The sequence below is a fragment of the Manis pentadactyla genome, chromosome 3 (genome assembly GCF_030020395.1).
Source record: "Manis pentadactyla isolate mManPen7 chromosome 3, mManPen7.hap1, whole genome shotgun sequence".
Lineage (NCBI taxonomy): Eukaryota > Metazoa > Chordata > Mammalia > Pholidota > Manidae > Manis > Manis pentadactyla.
This window is the reverse complement of record NC_080021.1, coordinates 168055630-168080728: the sequence shown is the minus strand read 5'-3', so window position 1 is coordinate 168080728 and position 25099 is coordinate 168055630. Positions and strand designations below refer to the sequence as shown.

The following is a 25099-nucleotide window of genomic DNA, read 5'->3' as shown; positions in this document are numbered from 1 at the left end:
TCTTTATGATAAAGATGATGTGCTCAAGAGTTTGAAATCTGGAGTTACCACTTACTTAGACTTCCTTTGCTCTCTGCTGCCATATTTTTCTCCTTAAAAATATTTCCAGAGGCATGTGTGAGCAGTCCTTGATTCCCTTACATGTACCAAATTTGTCCAGATTTCCCCTCCCTCTTTCCTCTCACTGTCCCCTCGTCCCTCCCTCCCTTCTCCCTCCCTCCTTCTCTCTCCCCCCCCTCTCCCCCCCTCACACACACACACACACACACACGCACGCGCGTGCACGCACACATGCACGCACGCACACATTGTTCACTGGGGTGGGGATAAGGTTCTAAAAAGAACCCAAGAAAGAGTAGATTTTAAGGTCCCTCTGAGGTCATAGCTGGCTGGGCCCTGACTGGAAATAGGACTCTTGGAGGAGGAGACAGTGGGGCCTTCTTTGTAGGGGGCTCCCAACCTGTCTTTGTCTGAAAGCTGGGCACCCAGCCAGCCTGGACCCAGAGGATTGCTGCTCTTGGCCTCCAGCCCAGTGGTGGGTCTGCCTGTCATTTCCCCACCTCAGTGAGGAGGAGGACACAGAGCTTGGTCTGGGAAAGAAGAGACAGTGTCAGCCCTGCAGGTAGGCCTCGGCTGGAGAAGTGGGGCCCCTGCTGGTCCTGGGCTGCCTGGCCCCTGCTCCTTGGCTGGCATCCACTGTGGGAGATCAGGGAGAGTGACAACTCCATCAGAAGGAGAGTCTTGTGGTCAGGAAAGGACAGCAAGAGGACAGGCAGAAAGGCTATTGGTCCACCCCTTTTAACAATGTGATACTGGTAAGCAGTAATCCTATTTTTAAAGACTTCTTGAAATGGCCAGTCCATAGTCGTCTTCTTTGGGAATGAATTCCACAACTAAAAGCCTTTCCCAAGCAAGAAACTCTTCTTTACACCCAACTTAAGAGACTAATTCCTATGTATTTCAAGTATGTTGCCATGAGCAGGGAAATAAGGCTGACAGTATATACAAGCTGACAAAGAGGACAGCTGCTGTGACCTTAAGAACAGGAATAGTAGCTATAAGAGCCACAGGACTCACCTGTTCTGATTGTATTCTTTTTCCTTCAAAATGTTTACATTTCACTATTGTTTGTGAATGTATTTCTCCAAATTAAAATTATGGTACAGCAGAGATGTAAAGAATCTGAGAGCTCATCTAGTCCTATTACTGATTGAGGAAATAGAGACTCAGAGAAGTCTAGTGACTAGCCCAAGATCACACAGGTAGAAGGGTCGGAAAAAGACCTGAATCAAGACAAAACAGGCTTCTGCTATTCTCTTCTCTCTCCCTCCTCCTTCTCTCTCTCCTTCCCTCCCTCCCTCCTTTTCCCATGCCTTCCCTGCCTTTCTCTGCTTCAACCCAATTTGAAAACTTTAAGCAGTATATGTAATATATATATTTCTTCCCATGACACCAACTCGTATTTTCTATGCCTGTTCATCTGTTACTCATCTGTATCTCACTACACTGTAAATAGCATGAGATCATGATACATGTCTCTGGTTCTCCTCTGAATCCTTTGTATCCAGAAAAATGACTGAACTGTAGCAGGTCCCCAGCAAGTCTTTGTGAGTAGTAAATTAGTGGGAAAGCAATATCAACATCAGTGTTGACAAAGTCAAGTCGAAAAAATAACAACCAGGTGGTAGATTCCAAACACATTGGAAACACCTTCAGAAACTATGTTCTGATCTCACCAGTTTTCTCCTTTGGAGTGGGTTGTAGATGCTGGTATTTGTAGAAGAAATCTGAGTGCATACCTCCAGAAAGATAGTGAATAGGCAGGAGAAAAGCCCGGTAGTTGTTCAAAAGCCGGTTCCACTTGGATAGGCAACAGTGTTTCAGTGTTTATCCACAATAGATGTAATTGACTGACATCATCTACTACAGGAGAAGTCCTTACAGACTCCAGAGAAAAGCCATACCTGGTGACCCCCACTCAGAGGCTGGACCTCTCTCCAGCATTCGTGGGTTTTGCTCCCCAGGCACGTCTGCCTCCAGGCATACAGCCTCACAGATTTCTCTAAGCTGGGATTCCCCACTAGTGATACCGCTGCAAATCGTTAGTGCTGTTCACCTAAGATTTCCAGCTCTGCCTTCCAGGTGCTGAGTGCATGTCTGGTAATTCTGTAGCAGTGGAGCCATGTGACCAGTTGTAGCCCATGAATTGTGAGAACTTTTAGTTACTGGTTCCAGACACCAGAGCTCTTTTCCCATTTGCAAAGCAATGAGCAGCGTTCATGGTAGTGGTTGGGCCCTTAGCCTGGGTCCTGAGGTAGGAGACACAGAGTGGGCCCTGCAGTGAACATGGGGAACAAGCAAGGCAAAACCTCCCTTATTCTAAGCCCTAAGATCGGGTGTTGTCACATAACATAACCTAGCCTCACAGACAAAATGTGGAGGGTAACTTAAGTGGGTGTAATGACTGTGGTATTTCACAGAATTAAATACTATGAAGAGAAAGTTATATTCCCTTTTCAAATCTCTTCCAGTTATTCAGGTGAGTTGAGAAGCTGCCACTATCAGATTTTACTGTATCTTTAACACCTCTTCTACTGCCATTTTACTTTTTAACAGAGAGCAGAACCTGGACTCAGAACTCAGAGTATTTGGTTAGAATTTACTTTTACTGCTTTGTGTTCACATTTTATTTTATAGTGATCTCTATTTATGGAATGTGGTATTGTATTTTTTAAGTATATGGGATGTTATAAAATTTTCTTCCAAATATATTTATTTAAATAATAATATAACTAATATTTCTACCATGCTTATTATGTGACAGGACTATTTTAAGTTACTGGCATGTAAGAACCTATGTACTCCTAACAGTGCTATGAAGTAGGTACTAGTATTGTTATCTCTACTTTACAGATGAGAAACTGAGGCACACAGATTAAACCAGGGGCCCAGGCTCCCCCAGATAGTAAGGGACAGAGCTAAAATTAGAGTCTAGGCAGTTTGTTTCCATAATCTGTACTCTGGGAGTAGATATCTGAAAAATATTCCCCTTATTGTTCACTCAGTACGTGCTGATAGCAAAAATTATGCATGTGGTACCCAAATGATGGTATTTGAGAAACTGCTCTTTGCCAAGCAGGAGATATGCTTTGCCAGCCTGTCCACCCACCTGTGCTCCCCCGCAGGCCAGAGAGCATCTCTGCCTCGGTTCCTACACAGAATGTGTAGGGCTCAGAACTCGGGCAATGCTCTTCTGTGTGACAGTGGAAGGAAAATGGATCTGAGAGAGTTTGAAGGAAGACAGAGGGGCTGTAGATGATCAAAGGGGAGCAAAGGGGTGACCATTTGTGCCTCAAGCTTTCATCTTCAGAAATATCCTCCTCCCAGAAGCACTGGAGCTGTCAGCACCCGCTCCACAGATGGATTAGGTTCTGGCCACCCCATGCGCAATGCCGGCTTGCCCCGGCTGCTCCCAGCCCTTTCTGTTAGAGGGCTTACTAGAGACACTCTGGTAATGATTCATTGGTTAGAAATAGACTTTTCTGTATGTTTTCTCTTTTTTTGTCTGGGTGTTTTAGCCCTGGAAATATCATGTGTAGACTAATTTTTTATAACAAGGAAATTCATTAAAACTTTCCCTTTAAAACTTATTTAGTATGGAACACTCAGTTTCTTTGTGTAGGTGGGTTGCTAATGTTACTGGATAGATTTTCTTTCTTTCTTTTTTTTTTTTTTTGAGATTATTGTGACTTTAGATCTATATTCCAGGAAAAAAATTAGCTGTCAGCATCAGTGGGTTAAAGAGGAGGCCTTTCTTCAGTCAGGGTATATTTCTCTGACTTCCTCTATTATGAGAAATAAGCCTTCCTGATTCTCCCTGGTCCTCAGGCCATTTTGCTCTTGCCTTATGTTTTATGGCTGTGCTGCCTTAAGGCTGGTGGAGAGACCACAGAACAGGCTCAGATTCATAAGTCGTTCAATGCAACGTTAACTGATGGTGGTGGTTGGGAGTGGGAAATCTATATCCTTTATAGGTTAAAAACAAGAAGTATGAGTCAGCAGACTAGTTTCCCTTAGTCCTGTTGCATGGCATACCATTTCCTGGGCAGTAAACGCAGCGAATCTCATCTAAGACAATTTTCCAGGTCAGATCAGACAATATCGTTTCAGGCACACTACTGCGGTTCCTCTAAATGATTAGAGGTTACTGAAACACTTCTCTTTCTCAATATGAAGATGTACAGATTCAAGCAATAGATGGCAGTGTTTCCACAAATTTTAACATTGTAATAGCTCTGAAAGGAAGCTGAGTGCTCAGCTCTTCTGCAGCTTGCCATGATCGTATAGTGGTTAGTACTCTGCGTTGTGGCCGCAGCAACCTCGGTTCGAATCCGAGTCATGGCAGGAGAGGGGGAGACTTTTGGAAAAGAACAACGCTGTTGCCAAACAGCCCCATATAGAATAATGAAGAACAATAAAAGATAAACAACTATACACATTTTAAACTTTAGAAGAGATGACATATGCAAAGTAGCTTTATTAATGCACTAATCCTGTTGCAAGTGTATTGTGTGTGGGTTTTTTTATTTGCACTGACAGATAATATGATAAAAACTGGAGTGTAGTGGGCATGTAATTATTATTAATTACCAGTACTTAAGCTCTGCTTTGAGCAGACTCGTCAAGTCTGCTTGCTTTTGAACCTTGCCAGGGCCATACAGTAATAACAACCCTGAAGTATTTGGAAAGATGTCAGCAGCAGAGGTGGAAATCCTGTTTAACCAGGCATGAATTGTTGTTAGGAGGATTTTTTCAGGATGACAGAGAGAAAATGAACTGTCCCTTATCAGTAATTGCAGGAAACATTTTGTTTCTATGATATGAACTGGCTGTAATTTAACTTTCCTGCATCATTGGATAATGTAAGAAGCCAGTTGTTGCTAAAAATGAAATTCTCTTAAGTGGGCATTTGGGTCTGATAAAGGGCATATTATACGTATACAATGGGGCTCAAGCAATAAATAATGTCCATATATGGTGAAACTTTTTTAATGACATTTTCCAAAAGACTGGGGTTTGTATTATAAATGGCTAAATGTTGAATTAATGTGGGTAACATGGCTTTAATGGGCCTTTCTCCAGGACTTAAAAACATGAACAATACAGCCTGAAAATGTCAAATGTAAGTGTGTTATAATGAGGTTTACTGCTCTAAAATTATAGCCTGCCATGTTTTAAATAAGGGATCACTAGAAGGTGCTTTTTAATGCCTCTAGCCCCTATTTCATGGATGGCCTAGCAAAAGTCGTGTTTGTTATTTATGTAATACTAAAAGATTTTTCAAATAAAAACATGTGCTGGGGGTAGGCACAGAATCTACTAAGTTCTTTCATAGTTGGTGAATTCTTAGAAATGATATGCTAAAAAACTGCAATAAATATTACCCCCCCCTCAATACAAGAGCAGTTTCTATTTGATTACAGGCCCCAAATGATCAGCCTCAGAAAATCAAGTATAAAGGACAAAAAAAGTATTTATTGTTTCCTCCAAGACTCACTTTCAAGACTATTTTCTGCTCTGAGGTCTCTTCTTCCTATGGTTTATTCCCTAAATTTTCCCTCCCCATATTTCTCTCAAATTTTCCCTCCTTTTCATCAAAGGGCCTTGCCTGAGCTCTGCCTCAAGTCTGCCAAGGAGTCCCAGCTGGCTGGTACTAACAATGCTTCTAAAAAGACACTGAATTGCAATTGTTTTTTAGAACAAGTAAGTTGAACTTAAAAACAGCTTATATATTCAAACCACTCAAGGTTATTTGTGTTGTATTAGGAGACTGGAAATGAATTAATCATTTATGGAAGGAAATTTTGTCAGTCAGAACTTAGTGGTTGCAAGTGACAGAAATGTAGTATGTGCTGATTTAAAGACAGGCATGTACCCAGGCATGGTACAAGGGGCTTCAGAAGCAATTGGAACCAGGTTATTAAAGATGACCAGGACACACTCCATTTCATACCATATTTCTTCATAAATATTGCCTTTACCCTCAAACTAACTTGTGTGTGGCAGGAAACATGGCAGCTAGCAGCAGTTCCTGCCCTTTGTATCTCACAGTGTTGCTGCCTACAGAAGAGCCCCTTAGTTACTATTCAAAACATCCTGGTGAAGGACCTAATTGGCTTGGTTTTGGTCAGGTGTCCATCACTGGACCAATCAACTACGTCCATGGGGATAGAGCATTTAGCACAAAGACAGCTCCTCCCTTGTCTTGAGGCCAGTCCCAGAGTGAGGGACTTGGCAGCTCCAGAGCCACACCAGTTGTCTCCCTGGGAAGTTGTATCTGTTGCATTACTGGAGTACACCATTTGGTGGTTGTCTACTTCCACAAACCCATCAGTTGGGTTGTTAACTGTTAACATCTTTACTGCCTTGTGAAAAATGAAAAGCAGTTGGTGGATTGGTGGGGGGAAGTGTCAGCTTATGACAATTAGTCTGGATGCAACTTGAAGCTTAGGGACACAGAGCAACTGGTTGAACAAAGGGAGCTTTTCATGTTCTGTCTCCTTTGTCTCTGTCAAAGGGAGGCCTTCTTGCCCTGGAGGAGGACTGTTTTTCTGGCTTGGCCAGGGAAGAGCATACAATCGTCTGACTCTGCCAAGAAAAATTCACTTAAACTTGGGCAAGTTACTAAGCTCTCAGAGTAAAAAAAAATAGTGTGTAAGGTGTGGGGAGGGTGTCAATGCAACAGTGAAAAGAATAATGTACAAAGAAATAAGTGAAAAACACTTAGAGGCTTGTTATACAAATGTAACACTAGCACTTAGTAGGGAGGCAATGACTAATATTGTTATTATTGCATGATGTCCTCCAACCAGCCTCCATTGGTAGAAACATGAGTGAGATTTCCATTAGGAAAAGGGCTTTCACCAAGAGTTACTAAAGTTAAAAGAAGTGATGCTGTAGACTCTAAACCAGGGGTACCACAAGTCAGAATCCACCGAGTGATCCTTATCCGAATTTGCCATCCTGGTTCTCTTCCTCTTTCATGGTTGCCATGACCAAGGGCCACAAAAATCAATGAATGGTTCTTTTCATCAACAAAGAGTTTGTTGATATTGGGTCTCCCTGTCTGCCTTTTTGCTAATGCTAAAATATATTGGGATTTGTGTTCTAAAACCAACCGCAAATCAGGTTGGTTTTCAGAAATGTTAAAGCCTGACTTATCAGAGGAAATTAATTCTAATGTTTAATTATATTAGCTTTGAGACATATCTACTTTTAGCTTTTTAAAAATATCTCAACAGACTCCATTATTGTTTCCACGTTCCAATTGTCTACATTTTATACCAAAGCTAATAGCTGCTGATGAAAAATCAGAGTGACTCTGATATGATCTTTTCAAAAACTGTCTCTCCAAAATGGCAACTATAAGGCATTTCAGGGCAAATGTAAGCTGCTCACAAACTAGATTCCCTGACAACTTTTTAACATGAATGATGAACCATTAGAGTACTAACCAAATCCTTGTTTTGATCACATGGCTTTGATAGGTATAGTTTTCACCAATCAATGACATTGTTATCCCCTAGATTTGTTCATTCAAAATGTGAAATCATTTGTTCACTGAAAAGCCAGGAAACCTTTTTCTTCTTTTTAGGGGTGTCAACTAAAATAGCAAGAGAAAGTCTTAATTCTCTGTATAATCTGTTACTTTATGACCCTCACATTGGTATAGCTGTGGTGGTCTATAAGTTTGCTCAAGAAAAAAAAAATATATATATATATATATATATATATAACCTATATTACTGTAATTCAGTAAATAAGTTATTCAATTAATTATTAATTATTACCATATGCTTATGGCTTTAGCTAAATGCCTCCTTCTTGCTCTCTACAATGTAATAGGGCAAAGCTATCTTCTTAATCTCCACCATTAACCTGTTGAATTGAAGAGTTTATATTCCAGTATTTTCTATATGCATGTTTTAATGAGTTTTTATAAATAAAAGTAATTAACATTTATTTTTCTGATCAAGTCATAGACTGAACAAACTAACGTAACTTAGGAATTAAGTGAGTACCTTATTATTAAAATGAACATCTGTCTATTCCCTGGTTATCAGGAATACATCTTAAGCTTGTTTTTGTGCACTAAAAGTACGATAATGCATAGAAAATGACTTACTTGAACCAAGTCTGAATAGATGGAATTCCCTTTCAGGGAGCAGGGCTGGACCGAAAGGACAGGTGGTGTTGCACCCACCCGTTGTAGGTCTTCGTGCCCAGCTCACTGGAGTACTGGCGTCCTCGGGAGTGGCAGGTGGTGGTGACTTTGCAGAGAGAGCACTTATCCATCAACAGCGGCTGCAACTGCGTCCACAGGACCAAGCATTGAGAGATGATGTGTGGGCTATTTCCTCTTTCTGCAGCTCAGCCAATAGGAAGCATGAGACACTGAATGTCTTTCCAGTGTCCGAAGCTGGTGTTCCTTATTGCAATCACATCTCCCTAAGAGGCAGAAAATGTGTAACAGGACTTGGGAATGTGCGACTTCCAGGGAAGTAACTGGCAGAGGAAAATTCCCATGAAATCTGAATCAGAGAGAAAGCTTTTCTCAACAGACCTGGATTCAAATCCCACCTCTATGGCTCCTGATAGCTTCACTTTGGACTTTGACCTCCTTGCGCTTTGGTCCACCAGCCAAACAGGGAGAGTGTGAGGGTTAGACAAGGTGACGTACAGGTAGTGTGAGTCCCTGTGACAGTGGCAGTGTTCCCCTGCCGTGTCCCTTCCCTAGCATATAATCTTTGTTCTCTGTTGTTCATGTGCACTTCCCAGCATTCAAAAGTCAACCAGAAAATCCAGGCCTTGGATTCAGCCTCTGATCAGCGGCAGCTGAAACGCACACTTGTCTTCACCTAAAGCTCTGCCATTTGACCCCAGGTCATGTTGCGCCAAGGTGACCGCGCTTTTCAGCGTGCTGCTGCTGAGCCCAGAGCTAGGCAGGGAGGCCCCGGCCAGCCGCTTCCAAGTAAACACAAATGGCCACTAGATGGCACTGCTCGTTGTTGTTCATCAAAGACAAGGGCCTCTTTACTTTCTTTTTCTTCTTTTTTTTTTCTTCAAGGGTTCCTGGCCCAGGGAGTCTAAACCCGAGAATCTAATTACACCAGCCCTCCTCTGTTCTCTGAAGAGAGGTCCTCTTTTCAGTATATTATCTTCCAGATCTGAGGACCAAACAGACTCCGCCCACAATCTGGGGCAATTACCTCAACAGGGCTGTCTTTATCCAGAGGTGATTTTAAAAGAATATATTGTATTTGTATGTCAACCTTCAAAGGCTCCAAAGCAGAAAATTTCATTTCAAAAGCAAGTGTGATTAGTAAAGCCACATAAATCCTGTAGATATAAGTAAAGGCTGAAGCAATTTCAGAAATCACACCATACAAATCAAAGAAGGGAGTTTTCCTACATCCTCTCACTTTCTATTAGTCTCATTTCTACACCATATCATCTTCTCCTTCCTTCTTTTGCTTTTGCATTTTCTTGAATACATTTATCACTGGCACCAAAATTGGAGGGAACTTGATTAGAAACCCTAGAAACAGCTCGTTTCATACTCCAGCCATGGTCATCCCTCCCCACCCTTCCCCCAAGAGATGCAAAGACAGGGTTGAGACCATAACAATCACCTCACATACCCCACAAAGTGCTCATGAACCCTGGGTCAATTCTGGAGCTCCATGGAGCCCCGTCTTAGTAAGGTGTCTTAAAGAAAGCGAGATTTACAAATGATGTAGATCCTTACTGACGGTTTCCTAGAACAGGTGGTTGGGAATTGTAGAGACTGCCTCACACAGGAATTTAACCAAAACTTGCCCTTAGACTTCTCTCTGTCTCTGAAATTTCCCACTTCTACCAGCTTCTGTGCAGGCCTCCTACTCTCTTCCAGGTCCTCTCAACATCTGCGTTATGACCCTTGTCTACTCTTACATCCTGTTCACATTCCCTGTCCCACCCATAAACGTAGGCTCCCCACTCCTTGTTGTGCTGGGAGTCCACTCAGCTTCTTGGATGTGGTCTCCTCAGTCCACGTCCAATGACATCTGCTTCCAAGAATGAGCCTGTTACTCAGAGCGACAATGTAGAATATGGTACCATGTTGTCTAGTGCATTGTGGAGTGTTGTCCAGTAGTTAAGCACCTGAGCTTTGAAGCCAGATTCCTGTATTTAAATTCCAGCTTCACTAATTACTTCTTAGGTAACCTTGGACAAGTTACTGAGCCTCTTTCTGCCTCTGTTTATCCATATGTAAAATGTGGGCGATAATAGCAGCTACCTCAAAGGTACAAAGAGCTGTTGAGAGTACTGAATGAGTTAGTATAGATAAAGCACCTAGGAGAGTGTCTGGTTCTGAGGAAGCATGGTGTAAGTGTTCACTATGACTAGCACTGTTATCACAATTGCTATAATTATTCCTATTATCATATCCAGATATAATGGTAGATAAAGAGAATACAAGAGCATACAAAAAAGAAATATCTTTATCTTCATAGAGCTTTCAGGCTAATGGAAGAAACAGTAAGTCAACTATCACTTGCAATTCGGCATGTTAAGGTTAGTAACAGGAGAGCCACAGGTGTAACGAGTACACAGAGATATTTAGCCCCTAGCTGGGAGTCTAGAGGAAGCTTCTCTTCGGCACTGAGACCTAAAAGGAATCAAGGAATAGTGTTCGTGGAGACAGTGACCAATACACTTTTGGCGTTTGTGGGAAGGGCACAAGCAGGAAGGGGGGGCCTTGTGCACGTTTCTTCTGGGTCTCTGCATGGCTCCAGTGTGCTGAGACTGGAGAGGAACCCAGCACTATTTTGCTTTGCCTCTTCAGGAGCCTTACAGGTTCCCAAGACAGGGCGTGTATCAAAAATGGTCAGAGCAAAAGGATCAAAATGGACTTTCTGATTGTTCTGCCGGGTACTCCCTAAAACACCCAAGCACCTCTTTAGCTAGAGGGGTGGGAAGGGGAAAGGTGGAAGCTCTATGGCATCTGGTGGGCTGCATGGACCAGTTGGACAGGAAAATATAAAGACTGTAAGCTTTGGAAAAGTAAGTTTTTCTTTCTCCTGCTTTTAAGGAATCAAAGTATCCAGTTTAATCAGTTAGCTAACATACATGAAATAACCACACTATAAACATGTTGCTGGATTAATGAAGACAAAGCTCTCTATTCCTGTTGGTATAAATACTGAAGGCACTGGTGGGGACCGTGTGTTCTGGCTTCTCTCACCTTGGTCAGGGCCTAGTGATCCTTTCTGGCTGACTCAGCCTCATCCTGGTGTTCTCAGACACGCTAGGGATCCCCTTCAAGCTCTGATCTCTCTGGCCCCCTGGAAGACTCACACCCTCTCAGTTCATCTGAGCACTGTGGAACTTGTGGGTGTCATCCATGCTGTACAGAAACCTAGAGCAGAGCAGAAGTAATTCCAGATATTCTGCCTGTCCCACTAACACCCCTGGCCTCCCGGGTAGGGATGGAGAGACTTGAGCACTCTGTATTTACCCACTTCTCCTCCCTCTTCTCCAATCAAAGGCTCATGAGGGAAAATGGTAACATAGCTGCACACTTCACCTTCCACCCTCACTCTCCCTAATTGTCCCCCCATCCTACCAGCACTGGGAGGAGTGGGTTTCCCCTCTCTACCCCCCTTCCTACCTAGATGTCCCCTGTGCACAATTCTACCCAGGCCACCAAACCTAACCCCAGATATGTCAGCTTGGAGCTAAAGGAATTTAAAAAAATCTTTTTCTTCCATGACGCCTGTCTCTTTTACTTACTATCTCACCCAAATGTCAGGAACCCACCCTCAGAGCCCTGCCCCTGAGTCAACAAGCCCCATGGCTCAGCGCTCTGGGAGATGTAGTGAAGGATGTCTTAATAAGGAAATTAAATTCATGTCTTTAATGTCTACAAAGAGTGTATCAGTTTTAAGATAATGAAATTGTATTTCTTTGTCTTCTAGTTGGGCAGTCCAAGGAATGTTGTCCTGCAGGTTGCCTCTGGATAAACTGTGGCAACCAGTTTAAGCTCAAATAAGTTTAGGGAATGCTGAGTTAAACAACGTTAAGTAAGTTTATTTCATATGAAGCCATCAGAGCTTTTAAAATGCTCATGTCTTCTATGAATTCTGATAGGCTGTTTCCCAAACTTACTTGGCTATGGAACACTCCACATCTCCTGGAAGCAGTGTTCTGTGGAGTACAAGAAAGGAAATGCTGAAAATCCTTTGTCCCTGAATCAGTGCCTACATCTATCCCTCCAGCCCACCTTCATTAAGTGAGCAAGCAAAGTGTTTAAGGCCAAAGGGTTTCCATGTCAGATTTGTTTCCTAAATGGGCCCTTTCTCTACTCCCTCGAGCCTGCCACTTATTTTAGCTCAAACAGCTGTGACATCAGTGTCATGAGCACAGAGTACCTGGGAGTCAGACACAGTTGGAGACACTAGAACTTAACAGTGTTTATCCCAAAGTAAATAAATAAGCAGAACCACCCCCTATGCCACAATGAGAGATAAAAGAACCAAGTTCCCTGGCTTCTCTGGGAATTCTCAAGTGGAGAGGCATGCCGGCCTGAGTTGCCCTTGCGAGGGATGGGAAATGAATGATGGCTCATGATTAAGGAATGCAAAATAAAGATCTTGTGACTTCCAGTATAAAAATACATATGGTGTAAGATTTCTGCACAGTTCCCCACAATCAGAAAGAATGCAAATATTCCCTGCATGGCCTGAACAATGAAAACAGAATCTGAGTAGACAGAAAATTGGGATCAACAGGAAAGTTCTGACAAAACTGCTTTGCAAAGAACATAATGATCCTAAAATAAGTTCTCTGAAAGGGGCATTACCTAGGAAAAATAATCGAATCTCAAGGGATATAGATGAGTTTCTAGGGAGGACAATGATGGATGAGAGGAAATGGCAGGAGAAAGCTGTAGTCGGCCAGGATAATGGGCCCAGTGACCCTTTTACCTTCCTCAAACTTTTCGTCTGTCCTTGTGTAAACAAAGAAGAGGCCCAACTCGACACACCAAGTAGAAAAGGGGAAAAAATTGATATTTCACGTGCAGCCACATGTGGGCTGAAGGTATAACTCATGAAGAAAAACATCAGTCCCGTGTACACATCTCTGTGTAAGAGGGATTGATTTACATGAGTGGCTTGAGCATGAGAAAACACACAGGGAACCAGCTGGGATTTCCACGGTCCCCGAAGGACCAGGTCTCACTGGCCACTCTGTGCTTCATGTACAGGAGCAACAAAGCATCCATAGGGCAGAAGTAGGAGAGCATTTTTGCCCCAAGCCCTATTGCCAGTCCTATTGCCCCTCAGACCTCTTCAAAATGAAACAGGATGTATGCATTATTTTCTAAGTCAATCGATAAAAACTAGTTGTATTGGAAGCATTCTTTCAATGAATTTGTAATGTTGCCATTGGCCTTGAGGCATATTTGTTCTTCAGGGAAGACTTGATAGAGATAGGAATGATAATCTGAGCTGCTGTGAATCCATATGGCAATAAAATTAAATAATAAAATAAAATAAAACAAAACAAGCTGCCCCCACCAACACTGTAGTTGTTGAGAATCCAGCCCTGTGAACATAAATGCCTGATCTCCCTCTAGACCAGCCAGGGAGACCCTGTGAGCATTTTAATGTGTTCAACATCCTCCCCACCCTTCTTCCTGCTTCCTACTCCCTGACAACACATGCTGATGGCTGGTGGGGCTAGGAAACACTATTACACCCCCTCAGCCACAGAGGGGGGGTCGCCGGACTCAGGTTGTGCCAATTTAGGATCATATTCTTCTAATCAGAGTGATTAGTCCAAGGTGTGGATGCGTGACTGTGCTGAGTCAATCAAATGCTTCCTTGGAATGTCTTGAAATAAAGGTGAGGGACTCTTGTCTTTAGGCCTGACTTTCCAAGGTTTGGTTTTGTGACCATACTGACCTATAAGCCTTACTGCCTTTCTGAATTTAAAGAACTTCAAGCTGGATGTTTAATACATGCAATTGAAACACCTCAACTAATACAGAGACATTGGCAGAAGGAGAAGCAAACTTTACTTTCTTCTTCTTACTCCAAAAGAATGTTTATAGAAGGCTTACCACGTGTCAGACGGGAAATAAGGGGGTGAACAAACATAGGCTCTATCGACATTCAGGGAGATTATTGCCTATTGGGAAGAGTCAAGCATTCAATGATTGCTAATAATGCCTTTCAAGTGTTCTGTGTTCTATAAGGAAAAGTAGCTAATACCAGGGGCCTCATGTCTGGGGAAGAGGCAGCAAAGTTTCCACAAGGAAGTGATGGTCAGGCTGACCAGAAGATAATATGGTGTTAATCTCATCTTCAGGGGCCAAGGTCTCCTTTGCCATTTTAATGTGGTAGCTACCTAAGTTTAAAAATGTCTTTTTTTATTTTTCTGACTAAATGAGCTGACACCAGCCTAATATAGTGGGAATATGAGTGTTTCTGTACTTTCATACTTCCGGTAACATTAATAAGTAGCAAATTAATAAGTAGTAAGAGAAACTTTTGATCTGAGTGAAATGAAGTGCTAGGTAGAAATGTGGGACAAATAACCCTCAAGGAAAAAAAAATAGCAATTCTAAATCTTCTGTGATGAATTATCTTTGGAGTCTTAAATATCTATGAAAATTCTGATGTATCTATAGATTTTTACCCCATCAAAAACCATGAAAATATAGGAAAACTGGGTATGGTTTGGTGCAAAGGACATGTACTTTTGTTGAAAGTGAACTCAAAAGGTATATCAAAACGAATTTTGCTGCTGAGAATTAGCACCTGGCCAGTCCTATTGCAGCATGCTTTGCTTTGTTGATATTTCCAATTATGATTGTCCATTGTCCATTTATTCATAGCATGTAATTTACATTTAGCAATGCTCATTTGTATGTGTATATGGTAACTCATATTGAAAGGCTATCTTATCTTCCTCACTGGAAAAGCTATTCTGATTTACCATTTTTATACTGTATGCTATGCATTCCTTTTTAGTATCTTAAATTCCAGATAGTTTTTGAATGATTTGTTTTGTTCATGTGTTTACATTATAGCTTCTGAAAGAATGTATACGCCCTCTGAAATCAAAGATTAGAGCTTCAATGCCTCTTCAGCCTTTTTTTAATCATGTCCAGAGCATCCGATCCAATAACTAATACTGATAATTATTTATCAAATATTTATTGATACTGTACCAGGTCTAAAAATTTGGAAAATAAATATTCTTTCAACTGATGTGATTGTTATTTATCCTATTGAACATTTGATAAGAACTGTCATCCAGAAAGAGGAAGGAAGGAAGGGGCCTGCTTCTCTGTATCTATGAATGCTGCAACTATTTCACATGGTACTAAATGCCTTTTCTGCATAAGAGCCAGAGTTTTTAAATTATATGACAGTATTCTGCAACAAAGTGGTTGAAGACAGGATGCAAAAAAGAAATCAATGTAAATTACTTATAATTAATTTAAGATTAACTTTAAATGAAAAAAATTGGCTTACTCTCAGTAGTGCTGTTGTTGACCTGTCATCTCTAAGCTTATATAATTAGTGGAAGCATGTTAATTGAATTATGGCAATTAAGACAGCCTTGAGACAAGAGGGTCCCTTCTGATCGACAAGATTGTGACAATTTTGTAAACCATTCTCCTGTTAGAAAGTTTCAGGACTGTGTCTCATCCTGCCCTGTAGTACATTAGCTAGCATGATGTAGCCAAATCTTGATTTCTCTGGTGTTAATTATCTACTTTGGTTTTCTGAAACTTTGGATTATTTTATCCTTTCCATGGGTTATAACCAGGTTGTCCGCTCTGATGGGTAGATTAGAGCCAAGAAGAGAACATGTGACTTACATCTGTTATTTTTACTACCAAATATCTTCACCAGAAAAAAATAAGATGTGTGTGGGAGGGAAGGAAAATATCTGGGGGTTTGGTGCAGAGAAAGTGATGATCTTCTCAGCCCTTTCTTTAATAATGTCATTGTTGATTAAAGTGTTGAGAAAACACTGAGGCAAGAGTTCACGTGAGTTTGGGGGCTTGTTGGGGACTATAACGGTCCACGTTAACCCCTTTTTATAGATGCTGTAGAACAAGCTAGCCATATCCCTAACCTGCTATTAATAAACAAAGTAGCCTTGGGAAATTTCCTCCTTCTCTCCAGAACTGCATCTACTCTATAAAATGAGATCACCATGGTTCCTTTTAACTTCAAAATTCCAATTTTGGGTCTATTCGCAAAGTCAGGGCCATGTTTTCTAGGATTTTGAATATGGGTTATTAGTCTTATAGGTGCCAAGGAAATCACGTTGCATGGACAGAATGTCTGCCAGCCAAGCAAACTGACAGGAAGTCTGGTTAATGGTACTTAGGACTGTCAAAGGAGAGGGTCAGACCTGACGATGCCTCCAAAGAGAGAAAAGCAAAGGGGAAGCCCATACTGGAAATGCCTGAGCGGCAGTCCTGGGGAACATCTGTGTGCAGGGCCAGCACAGAATGGGCAGGGCTTGGTGCAAAGTGAAAATGTGGGGCCCCTTGTTCAAAAATTAAGAATTTCAGAATGGCAACAAAAAAGCCTTAAACTAAACGCAGGGCCCTCTGTTTCAGCCCTGCCTGTGGGCCTGGCTGGGAGGGATTAATCGTGTTTTCCAGGGGTTGAAATCGCTGTAACCTCCCCTCCCCGGGTCCCCGAATCTTCAGGGCTCACTTCCAGTCAAGTCTGCTTTTCATTCAGTGCTGTGTTTCTTTCTTGCTTGCTTTTTTTTTTTTTTAACAGTGCTGCTAGCTGTATAAATATTTTACAGTTCCCCTATGAAAAGTTTCCAAGGGGCCCATGTTAAGGAAAAATCTTTGAAAGGGTTTTTTCCATAGCAATTAAAACCTTTCAAAGCACCGAGAGCTCCCCAGTCTCACGTTAGTACAACAAACCTCTATTTTTTTGCCCAGTTTGGATGGCTCTGGGTCTGAAAATAAGCCAGCTTCTTTGTTTGGTGACTTTGTGGGCTGCCGATAGACATTTGGAATTTAAATTCATTAGATACATGGCAGAGCTGTGGATGGAACCCGCGTAGGGCTTAGGAATACTGTGATCAGAAACTCTAACCTCGATTCCCTGTATCTCATTTACAGGGGTAAAATGACTATAAATCAACGTAAAGCTCATTTTGGCTCCCCATATGAAGTCAAATGTACACTCTGACTTATGCATATACCATTTTTAGTTAACGCACCAATAAAAATAATTGTGCAAGCCTAAATTTGGGAGTGTTCCCAGCGTTTATGACAAAACTTAATAAAGCCAGGCGCATTGAATGTAATATGGGAATTTTATTGAAATGAAATTAGTCCATCATGTATGCTCCACATTTTCCTCAGATTTCTTGGACTTCACATGAGAGCTCTCCTGGGGCCCTAATAGGGTCCTGCAAAAATTCAAGTACAGTATGTAGAGAGATGCAGAGTTCAGACTGTAGCTCTGGGGTGGCTAGGATGGAGCACCCGGTGTTTCCGTGCAGCAAACCACGCTTTTCCAAGCATGCCCCTATGCCCTTCACCCTGGGGTCTAAGCAGCAGACATATTGTTGTCATTTTTCTCAGATCATGGGACTCCTGGAGAGATGGGGGCAGGGGCTCATTTGTAATTCCAGTAACCATGATATGTGCCAGAGGCCTATTATGTAATCTCCCTGGGGAACCAGCATGGCAGCAACCATTACATATGTCCATATAGTTTAACCAAACTTGACTGCATTAAGGGATGTAAGCCTGGGGACTAGGGGATGCTTTTTGGCTGCTCAAGGAAAGAGGCAAAATTTATGCATTTGAAATTTAGAGATGGGGGTCGTGGTGTCGAGATGAGATTTGAATGAAGGAATTCAAGTTCTGATATGTATATTTCATTTACAGTGGTTTGCAGGCTTTAATGTGTACATAAACACTTTCTGGAATGTTTGTTACAAAAGCAAATACCTAGGCCAACCTCAAGAGATTTTTAATTTATTACCTCCATAGATGGACCTAGGAATCTGCATTTAAGACAGTACCTCAGATGAAATTGATACAGGTGGTCAAGGACCTCAGTTTAGAAAATAACTGCTCTCAGGTTGGTTGTCAACAAGAGACAAACTTCAGTATATTCAATTGCTATCGACTGAATGTTTGTGTTCCCATCCCCAAATTCATGAGAAAACCTGACCCACAGTGGAGAGGGGATCACTGGGAGGTGCTTAGGCTGTGAATACAGGGCCCGCATGGATGGAATTAGTGCCCTGACAAAGGGACCCCAGAGCCCACCGCGCCCCTTCCGCCCTGTGAGGATGCGGTGAGAAGGTAGTCAGTCACTTATGAGCTAACAGTTAGGCTCTCCCCAGACACTGAACCTACCAGCATCTTGATCTTAGACTTCCCAGTCTCCAAAACTGAGAAATGAATGTCTGTTTTTTATAAGGCACTCAGGCTAGTTTACAGCATCCTGAACTAAGACACTGTTAAGTGTTTATTTTTGAGGTGTTACTGTGCACATAGGGAAGGTCTGAGCCATCTCCTTCATAGCATTTGAACTGCCATCTAGATAGGTGTCTAGGCTATTTTTTAAAAACCTGGGGGACAGATATTTACGTTTCTTTTTATAACCTGTTCCAGTGCTTAATAATCGTAACTCTTATCCTTTTTTTGTCTTAGTACTATACAAATTCCTTCTTGCTGAAATTTAAGCCCATTTCCCCCATTCCCTTCTCAGGAGGGATAGGAAATAATTGGGTGGCATTTTGATAATAATCCTTGATGTGTTTAAAGGCTAGAGTTACTGCCCCATTAGTCCACAAGGCAGGCAGATTTGCTCATGGTCAGGAGTCAGTTTTCATCCTTAAGGCTCTGATCAGTAGGTCCAAGGAGGGCTGAATTAGGCCTGGACCTCTAACACCTCAGGCACCTACTCACAATGCTATCTTAGAGGGACTCTGGGAATTTAAGGAGCTGTTTTTGGACATCGACATCACCACTTCCACAGTTGACATGGAGAGAGGAACTGTCTCTTCTTTGACCTTTTCTTAAACCCAATTCTTTCTTCTTTCCCCAAGTTCATCCCTCTAATTAACGGATTATAAAACCTTGTCTGCCCTCTGTGGTTAGAACAGGAAATGAATTGGGAAATTTAAGTGCAGATGGAACAGTGCCTTTTCCCCTCTGTGGCAGTGGCGGGCAGCCTCGGAGGTGGCCTGGCATTCCTGCTTTGTGTCCTCATCTCGCTTGAGTGTGGGCAGGGCCTGTGACTTGCCTCTAAGCAATAGAATATAGTAAAGGTGATGGAATGTCATTCACTCGGTAATGTTATGTTATGTATGACTGGCTGGCAAATGTGCTCCGAGACTCTCCTTGCTGGCATGTTGAAATAAGTAGCCATGTTGGGAAAGCCCACATGGCAAGAGCCCACGGGTGGCCTCTAGAAGCTGAAGGGAGCCTGTGACCAACAGCCAGCAAGACACTAGGGCCCTCAGTTCTACTATTACAAGAAAATTAATTCAGTCAATAACCTAAATGAGCTTGGAAGCAGAATCTTTCCTTGGTCAAGCTCTCTGTGAGAATACAGCCTGACTGGTGGCTTGACTGTAGCCTTTGTGGGACCCTAAGCAGAGGACCAATATAAGCCACGTTCAGACTTATGACCCACATAAACTGTGAGATAATAAACGGGTGTTGTTTCAAGCTACTAAATTGGTGGTAATTTATTACTCAGCAATTGAAAACTAATAGAATGACCATCTGATTTGACTTATCTAGCAGTGTGTAGAGGGGAGCACATATAAGGCTATTTAGAGAAGGCCTCCAGAGAAACATTTTGGTAGGCTCAAAGGGGACCTCATATTTATATACTTGTAAATATTTTAGATTTTGGTGGATCAGAACCATGCTTAAAATCTTCCATAGCATTTATATAAAAGCTATTTTCTCTTAAATATTAGTAGTCATTGTAATTACTGTATTTATTTAGCATGTAGTATATGCTAATCACACCTTCAAGTCCTTTGCATATACTAATTAATTTAATCCTCTTAACTGGTCTATCAGATAGGCATATAATTAACCCCATTTTATAGATGAGGAAGCTGAAGGACCAAGAAGGAAGACCATCATCTCAGCGATTAAGTGAATTTGCTAAAAGAAAATAAAGATGGGGGGTAAAAGGTAAAAAAAGCATTTGGCCTTTCATGTCCAATTGTGTCTCCATGTATCTTCATTTTTAGAATTATGTCTAACTCTTATGAAAACTGGCCATGGCATGGGCCTCACTAGACTTCTGAAAGGGCCTGTGTGAATTTATCATGGAGATATTTTACCTAATGATAATAAAAGTACCAAGTAAATGTAGGTTAACACTTCAGTAATTCTATAAAGATAGAAATGGTGGAAGCTCTAACTCTTGGCCCAAATAGGATCTTTACATGCCTCCTAACTCTGGGACGTCATTTACAATGTTATCTCTATTTTAGTGGCTTTTTCCAGCCTGCCCTCAGTTTTATTAATATTCCTTTGAAAATGTAGAAACAAAAGACTGAGCTTGACATGGTCAATGAAAGTACAATTTTGTGGCTTTTGTGGATCATGCTGTTTTTATGTATCCCAGAATGATATTAAATTACCTTTGGAAATAGCAGCACATCCCAAACTGGTAGGCAGCCTGTGATTTACCTTTTTTCTGCAGGCCTTAAATTTAATCAAGGATTCTCAAATTCTACTTGCAGCCTTTTTATTTCTTTTGGCCCTGAAAACCCTATCAGATTCAGCTAACATGTTTTTAGGAAGTGCTGGGGGTAATTACTAGTGTCTTCAATTTGCAGATTGAGAAAACTGAGACTCAGAAAAGCTAAAATGCCTGTGGTTAAACAATTAGAAATAACAGATGAGAGATATGAAATCAAGCTATCCTATTCCATATTCAGGACTCTGTTCACAATACCAAGCTGTTTCCCCCCCAAAAATGGAAAATGATAATGTGCTTCTTTAGCACACAGAAAAATTAGGTGCAAGTTATTTAAATTTGCCTGCCTGGATGCCCAACAATGGTGTGGTTTTTCAGTGCACTGGGGAGTCTCTACCTGTCCACAAATGTGATCTCCGTTTTCACGCATTCCACTGGAGGCTTATTCTTTTGTATCAAAGGCTTTTTGGTCTTTGTAAGTTTTACGAAGACTTTATCAACAGATTATGAGAGCCAGAGCTTGGTGGGATGTGGTAGACCAGAGCCGAGCAGGGCTTCTTTGAAAACCTACCTACATTCCTCCAGGTAGAGATGGCAGCTGCCAGTTGAGACAGATGACTTGAGGGGGCTGGGTGGTGTGTTACGTGGCTTCCTAGAGTGGGCATGACTGGGCCGTCATGTGGAAGTGCCTGTCCTAGAACATTTGTAAGCAGACACCACACCACTTAGGGCAGTAACTGAACTTTTAGCCTCCTCTTAACAAACATTTTTTGAAGTTCTTAGGTAAAAAAAAAAAAAAGTAAAAGCCCCTTCTCCCCACCCCTACTTTTGCTTTGTCCCTTGGTCTGCTTTAAGTATGTATCCCACGCCCTGAGCAGTCCCCTCTGAGGAGTAGTGCTGCAGATGGAGTCTCCTACATCTGGAGAATTGAAGAAACTCTTCCTTCTCATTTAGAGAGTTGGGAGTAACCCATCACAGCTGAAACTCTCTCTTCTGAGTCCTGCCTCTTCCCTGGATCCCAGATCACCACTCCAAGAGCCCCAAGGCTGATGAGAAGAGAGTAGAAGTTGACTTGTGAGGTATTTGGCAGGATGGTAAGGAGGCCAGTAACAACAGAAAAAGAGAGGAAAGGGATATTCATTATGGATTTCTCACACTGGGTTTTTGGAGAGAATAACCCACATTCTGTGCTGACTCATTCCCCAGCTGGCAGTTCTCACAGTGCTGTCTAAAAGCATGTCCACTGTCTCACCTCACTTTCTTCATTTGTTCAATGACATTTATTGAGTCCCTACTGTGTGCCAGGTACTATTTAGATATGGGGATTCAACCATCAACTGATTCCTTTCCTCAAGGCAAAAATGGTTCAGTGGAAGACTCAGTCACAGGTAAAGTGATTGTAATTCAGATTAATAAATATTATGTGGGACCATATGGAAGGACAGCCTAAGCCAATGTATTACTTATTTATTGCTGTGTAACAAATAACCCCAAACTTGGCAACTAAAAACAACACACACTTAACTATCTCATGCAGATTATGAGAGTCAAGAGTCAGGGATTAGGTTAGCTGGGTAGTTCTGGCTTCGAGTCAGTCATGAGACTGCTGTCAAGGTGTCAGCCAGGGCTGCCGCCATCTTACCCCAGAGTCAGTGGTCTGAGAGAAACAGCAGCCACAATGTTTGTATGACCTAGCCTTGGACATGACTTACCATTGCTTCTGTGGTATTCTGTTGGCCACAGAACAATCCTGACATATGTAGGAGAGGACTACACAAGGGCATAAATCCCAGGAGTAGGGTTTCTTGGGGCCATCATAGAGGCTGACTACCACACCTAGTCTAGGAGCATCAGGGAAAGCCCCCAGCAGAAACCCAGACCACGAGGAGGAAAAGAATTTGAGCCCCAGTATTGTTCCATGATTCATAAAGATTCATAGTAGCTCTCCAGTTCACTGATAAGGGATGGTTTCTCTCCTGCTATAATCTTTTTCCTTCTCTGGATGCTTAAAATGGCCATGTGCTCCTATACTGAGTGAATCCATTCTAAGACCCCATCATTTTCTGAGTCAAAAGGAAGGTGCAATATAGGATACACTAAACTTTTTGGCTACTCGGAGCCCCATCCCCCAGGACCATTATCAGAATTCAGCTGACGCTTCTCAATAGATCAACTGATAGATTGTATGAGTCATAAATAGGGATGTGTATCATGATTACTGATGCAATGTCGAGACCAACTTGGTGGCAGTCTCAGAATCAGTATCCATAATCTCCAGCAGAACTGCTAATATCCAGTAATATGCATTCACTAAGACTTATTTTTGCCTTCTTTTAATAGTGACTTTGTGAGAAGTAACTGAAGGTCAGGGATGTTTGCATGATTTCTAAATGAATAGCCTTTTAATATTTTTGCTCATTGTTACAACTTTGTCAAAATGGAAACAGACATGTACAAAAATCATAGTTCATTACTGTTTGCTTATCTCTAATCAACATTTTTTAAGGGTCAACTATAGGTCTGGTAAAAATTGCTGACATTTGCAAGGTGTCAAAGATAACAGAATTCTAACAAAACACTAACACCAGAGACTTGTTATCTTTAACACTGATATTCCCTACATCAACAGAAATGAGAAGAAAACTAATGAGTCTGAATTTTAAATGTATCATTTCGGTGTACACCTGTGGTCTGAGTCTGAATCAGTACAAGCCAAGCACTCTAGGCCCCAGAGCACAGGAGAGATGTCATGTTTTAGAGAGCGAAGCTATTCTGTGTCAAAATGGCCATGTAAGAAGGCTGGATATTCCTAGGATAGTAAGAGCAGCATCTACCTGTGGACTCAGGAAAACCCACCTTTCTCTGCTCATTGTTTTCTTTGCCTCTTGACTGTCTGTCACTGAATATCTAGTGTGGGATGGCTGGAGGGGATTTGCACCTGCTCATAAGAGCCAATTATTAAATTTTTAAGACATCTGCAAGCCAATTGGTAAATATAACCTGTATTAAAATTAAATTATATAAGCTTACAATTCAATATATTAAAAACAGAATACTCAAAGCTAATTGTTTCCTAATTATTTGGCTACATTTTACTATTATCTAAGATATTGAGGGTTTTATTCATGGTAAGAATATTTACATCATGGATATCAGCAAACACTACAGATCGGCACACCCCACTCTCCCGCCTCCAACCAGAGAACCAGTTGTTAAACATTTACCATCTTATCACTAGGAGCATTCTTGTATAACTCCAAAGTTTTGTGGTAGCAACTGAGCCAGACTAGCTGACTTTAAACCCAGGTTTTGCCATTAAATGGCTGTGACTTGGACACAGGATTTAACTTCTTTGAATCTTAGTTTTATTGTCCATTAAATGGAGATAATACAACAGTTTATAGGTTTGCTTTAAGGATTAAGAGTTGATATTTGTAAAGCATTTTGGACAATTCCTGAACATAATAAGTGATACGTTATTTGTTAACTAAAGTAAAATAAATGATATTCTAGGGGCTGCTATTCCCCTCTTTGATTCTATCTTATTTTTTCTCATCTCTTACTATCGATTCTATTCTTCCACACTAATAAAACATTAGTCCAATCTTTGTTGGACACACATGGCCATCCAAAATACTGATTAGACTTCTCAGCCTCCCATGAATAAAGTCTGATCAAGGTAACATAAACAGAGGTACTACGTCGTACCTTCTGGGAATTGGTCTTCAGTAACAGTTGGGAATGCAAATTTTTTTTTCTTTTTTCTTCCTTCTTCCATTCTGATCTCTGAAACCTGATGTGATAGTTGGAACTCAAGCCACCATATCAGGTCATGAGGAAGAAAGCCACACCCTAGGGATGATAGAAATTCGAACAAAGAAATGTAAGTGAACCATAGTTGATGGCAAGAAAGATATAAAAACTGGCTCAAATATGTTCATGGTTAAGAATGAGAATGAAGACAGATTCAAGTGTCAGAGGTCTGTAGAGGTACACTTAGACCCTGCATAATCTTCCAGTTCCAGATCCATGAAACCCAGCTAACATGGCTCATGTTCTTGGATTTGGGGAAAATTCCATCTCCTTAATTGCATGTGCATCTTTATAATAAACCTTCATTACTAGAGCTAATGTAATTGACTCTCTATTCCTTGCAACCAAGACTAAAACCAAACCTTATGATTTACAGTACAGCCATAAAGGTATAATTCTACCTTCCTACAGGTTTATTTTTCTCATTAACATTTTCCTGTGCAGACAAACTTATGCCATAGGAACTGAGGGCTCCTTATTTGGAAATATTCTACATCTTAGTGTGT

The 25099-nt window shown here is 41.5% G+C and overlaps 1 protein-coding gene and 1 non-coding gene across 8 annotated transcripts in view; both read left to right on the top strand.

The window, feature by feature from the left end:
* NFIB (nuclear factor I B) overlaps nucleotides 1–25099 on the top strand; it is a 428132-nt gene that overhangs the window by 95703 nt on the left and 307330 nt on the right. The gene's annotated exons all lie outside the window — the stretch shown is intronic.
* Nucleotides 4333–4404, top strand: TRNAH-GUG (transfer RNA histidin (anticodon GUG)). Its single transcript has one exon. It is a non-coding gene; the product is annotated as a tRNA-His (tRNA).